The sequence below is a fragment of the Poecilia formosa genome, unplaced genomic scaffold, assembly GCF_000485575.1.
Source record: "Poecilia formosa unplaced genomic scaffold, Poecilia_formosa-5.1.2 Scaffold327, whole genome shotgun sequence".
Taxonomy (NCBI): Eukaryota; Metazoa; Chordata; class Actinopteri; order Cyprinodontiformes; family Poeciliidae; genus Poecilia; species Poecilia formosa.
This window is the reverse complement of record NW_006800266.1, coordinates 384,563-389,442: the sequence shown is the minus strand read 5'-3', so window position 1 is coordinate 389,442 and position 4,880 is coordinate 384,563. Positions and strand designations below refer to the sequence as shown.

At 38.1% G+C, this 4,880-nt stretch overlaps 1 long non-coding RNA gene across 1 annotated transcript; it reads right to left on the bottom strand.

Moving 5' to 3' along the window:
- Positions 1-272: 272 nt before the first annotated feature.
- LOC103152774 (uncharacterized) lies at positions 273-1,946 on the bottom strand. Its single transcript, XR_001658811.1, has 3 exons — positions 1,648-1,946; positions 448-465; positions 273-335 (listed from the first exon to the last, which is right to left on the bottom strand). It is a non-coding gene; the product is annotated as an uncharacterized LOC103152774 (long non-coding RNA).
- Between the last annotated feature and the right edge of the window lie 2,934 nt (positions 1,947-4,880).

Genomic DNA, 4,880 nt, shown 5'->3' with positions numbered 1-4,880 from the left:
TTTTTAGAGGGGGTTCAAGTATTGGTAGAACTTAGTTATTTGTGGGAGGTTGTCGTCCCTAACAACCACAAATACCAGGTGCCCACTGTATTGTATCCTTAAGAAAATTGTCCATTGTTTTTATACAAAAGCAGATTAATAAACAAGTAGCAAAAAGAAAAGCCAGTGAAGGAGTTGTCTACAATATGAATTAAGGGCTTGGCATGCTGCCTTGGGGTAATGAATGTTATTCGCAGCCAGCTCCTTTGCATACCAAACTACTGTTCGCTTACTCTAACTTTGAAGTACAGGTTTCATTTGCTTCACTTATCTCCTCTTGTGAAGATGTCAGTCATCTGAAAAATACAGAAAATGTCACCATATTCAGCTGCTTTCATCTTGGGCCTTTGGGGCAGAAGATATTCCATGCGGTTTCTTTCAAATCCCCATAGTTGGGCTCAAACCCACCTTCAAAAGATCAGTAGTCTGCAAAAATGGAACAATGAGAAAAAGAAATGTCAAAATATGAAGAAAGAAAGGGCAACAGAAAGGTACGATGTTCAGGAGCATGACAGAGTAATGTGTTTTGTTTCATTTATCACAAAGTGACCATGATATTTTCTGTTGCAATTACGAGTTTATGCAAATAGCAGCATGTGGAAAAATATTAACAGCAATGATGGATGTTTATCAAAATTTTTCCCATAATGCTTGTTGCTGTTCATCTAACTTTCCACTGAGGACTGATTGCTGTAACACAGGCAGATTTCAATGTTTCTATTGTATCAGATAAACCATATGTGATCATCCTGAAGAGTAAGTGCCATCCAGACGATGTTAATACATTATTTATTATCATTTATCAGCGTTCAGAACACATGCACACTAAACCAGTATTGCTAGCGCTGCACTTGTACAAAGAGAAATATTTTTACACAGCCTGATGTGCCTATTGTGAGAGGTACAGGTTGTATAAATACAAACCACGCCTTCGCTAAAGTCTCTCATGAAAGATTCCAGTCAGCTACATTGATTACATTATGTCAAACTTAGGCTCAGTAAAAATTTCACTTTCCACTTTTCTTCCATGGATTTTGCCTCTCCTATTTAAGAAAAAATGTATACACTTGACTTAATGATTTGATTTGAATTTTCATACTGAATCAGGAATTTGAGGTGTTTAATAACCCAAATACTGTCATCCATTATGTTGTCATACAGACATACATTACTCCAGTTGGTGTGCAGACTGTGTCAATATATACTCAATAGTGATTTCTTTACATCTGTTGTCAGAACTCAGAAATATCGACTTCCCACTGAAAAATCAACTGGAATTTCCCCGATTTTAGACTTCCCACTTGGAAAGCGGGAGAAACTCCGACTACCCCCAGTTGTAAGGCCAACTTCAATGTTACATGTAGCGCCTCCAAATCTAAACTGAACAACTAAAAAAATGGTGTTTGCTTATGGAAAATAAAGCTTGCAATATTTATAGGCGGTATTGCAAACATCTACTTAGCCATTGCTGGTGAAATCATGACTTCTTTGGCTATGTTAATAGGTTCGCCATTAACTTGGGTGCAACATCAACCCATCTCCAAGTTTCAAGTAAAGTGCCAGGCACACAATGGATGAATAAGAAGCAGAAGAAATAAAAATGATTACCATTTCTGAGGTCAGATGGCCCAACAACCACTGAAAGAACAGTTTTCTTGATCACTTCAGAATGAGAGGTCTGGGCTCATTACACCCACAAGGTTCCAGTATTCCAGAACATTACATGAAGACAAAATACAAACAGTTTTAGAAATGGCATTCACTGGTCATTAGCTGTGTGTGCCCTTATACTAACCATATGCCAGCGGGTTTATGAGAAAACACCTTTATGGAATTCCAGGTGAACCATGTTTTAATTTATATAATCTTCTGACTGCCTGTGCATTGTAATATCTTCAAGCAACTCTACACACCTGAAACAACATACACACACACGCACACGCGCACACGTTTGTAATCCCATTCCAACAACTTGACATGTACAGCGGCTGGTCTGTCTGCGGTTTTAGCAATACGGCCATCTAGACTGCAGTGCATCTCCAGCTCCCTTCTTTGGGCTGCCAACAAAAGAACCAACAGTGCTCAACATTGGCAGTTGGTAGGTGTGAAAACATCTGCAAAAACGATGAGGCAAAGACTTTTGCACGACAACCTGGTAATATGAAAAGCAGAAAATACGCCACTTTTTACTCTAAAAAAAGACAAAGACTGACGAAGGAACAAAGATGGCCAGCAGAAGAATGGTGCAAAGTTTTTTGTCATATGAATATGGTTTGTGATTGTTTGAGACATCTGGAAAATCATTTGTTGTGAGAATAAAAGAGTTCTGTGTCAGTGAAGAATCCTGATACAATGTTGAGTAGCCTCTTATGCAAGGAAGTGGAATTCTGCCTTCTGTAAATAGATGAGATAAAAAAAAACCTCATTAAAGTTGCATCAGAGTTTTCTGGTGAATCATCACAACAATTTATATGAAAAAACCTAGCAAGGGTCCATTCACTCTAACACTTGCCTCATCCAATCTATCAGCACCCGTTCCTGAGTTGCTCTTGCAGATTATAGAAGGTTGCAGCAATCAGACTGTTGCTGTAATTTTGGTAAATTTTGAACCCATCAGTGGAATCTTCCAAGTTTACACAGCTGTGAAACAGCTGAATCACCCTTTACCCGTGGTTTAGTACGCACAAAGCAAACACAGCGCTCCATTCAGCAGCCGTGACTGAATTACTTTACTGCCCGGTAATTTAGTAAAGCTTCTGTCATTTTAAAACAAAAACAGAAAAAATAAACAGCTTTAAAGGGAATACATGTACATATTAAACGGTTATCACAACTAAAGAAAAAAAAAGAACACCTAAAGAACTTCTGCAACTCAATAGACAGAAACATTGGTTTGAATGTTTATTGTCGAAAAAAAGGGATTATGCAATGAAAAAAAAAACATGTTAGGAGGACCCACTTTACAGCTTTTTACAACGGGATCTCAACTTGCTATCATCTCTGCCAGCGCTATAAGCTTTAAAATAACTTCTTAACAGTGACATTTGTTGTTACATGAATACCTACATAACTGGGCCTTTTGAGTGCATGTAAATGTCAGAAATGTGGAAGGTCATTATTATAAGCAACTAAATGGATTCTTGTAGGTTTTAATAAGAAGTACACCAACAGGTCACTTTTGCACGTAAACATTCTTTATGCATTCAGGTTTGACTTGCTGTGTTTGTTTAGCTGCACAGAAACATTTCAAAATGAATTCCTCTTTGACCTGTAATTAAACATACAGAGAAAAGGTCAGCTTAGGGAGCAAATGAGGATTATGATTATGTGCTACTGTTAAAAAAAAATCACAATTGCAGCATTTCCTTAAAATAAGAAAGAGTTGAAATCACACAGGAATAAGTTTTGTTTATGCAATAAGTCATTAAAAAAACATAGTGCACCATCATCTTTCAACCACTTCCTGCCGTCTTCTCCATCTTTTGCAGTAGTTGTTGTTGATCGCAACTCGCAAGATGCAAAAACAGTGTTTTTGCATCTTGTGTTGTATTGTATTGCATCTTGTATTGCATCAATACAATGATCAACATTGCAGTTTTGCAAAATACACTAATTTTGATTCAGCTTAAAACCACCTCATCCTAGCACAAAAACTTCTTATTAGAAATTGGCGTGTTTCCATTAAGTAAATGTATTTTTGTAATTTCATTTTGTGCAATTATATGGTCAATGTAAACGCAGCTACTGAAAATGGCAGAGTTTGACATCCTGGATCACAAAGTTAAATCCTGGTTAGTTAGAAAGTAATCAGTTCCCTCCATATATCAAATATTTTCACCAAGGCAACAGTCTGAGCCTGAAGTTGGCTGACAGTTGTAGAAGTTGCACAACTGTCATCATGTGATCTCAAATGTCAAATCAGCACATGTTCTGTCATGGTTTGCTGAGGGGTAACTTGCTTCTGACCTTCAGATTTGTGTACAGTGTCCTCCACAACTCCCACTACCCCCACCCCAACTCCCTCAGGATATTCATCAAGTGATGAGTGCACACAGCTGTTGGCAACCATTTAAGAATCAGAAAAGCAATTAGCTTATCCTAAAAGTAGAAGCTTGAAGATCATCCAAATCTTTCAGCAAACATTTGTTTTGGTTGATACACAGGCAACATGTAGGAGATTTTATTAGCAACCCTAGACAACACAAGTTATTGCAGTGGCATTAGAGTCATAAGAATGACTGACCCCCTTCCAACAGAGATGACAATGTTTTTGAGTCTTAATTTTTCTATTTTAGTGTCTTGCTCAAAGGCACTGAGGAACAGGCACTGTGATTTCAGAGGGAAAGAAACTGCTGAACCTTTCAAAAATATTCTTACTGCTCGAATATTAGTTAGAAATGGAACTGTCCCCATATATAGACAGAGCTTGCAAGAACAGCCAAGCTAAGACTGGACTTCCTGTGGCAACTCAGGAAGTCCAAACCCTGCACAGATCTGCTGGTCATCCATTATTCAGTCTGTCTTGTGTTTGTCCATCACTGTGTGGTTTGGCCCATCCACCAAACAGGATAAGACCAGACTGTCATGAGCAATCAGGTCTACAAAGAGCATCACTTCCCACCATTCAAGACTTTTACAGGTGTAGGCTCAGGAAAACACCCCTGCAAACCTTACACATTCTGGACACAAACTCTTTAAGGTTTTGTCTTCAGGTCAACACGACAAAGTGCTTTAAAAAAAAAAAAAAAAAAAAAAATCAGTACCAAAGAGATGGTTTCTTTTCCCAGGCTGGCTGTCGGATGAACACAACCCTTTATACCAAGTTCACAAGGCAAGATTTT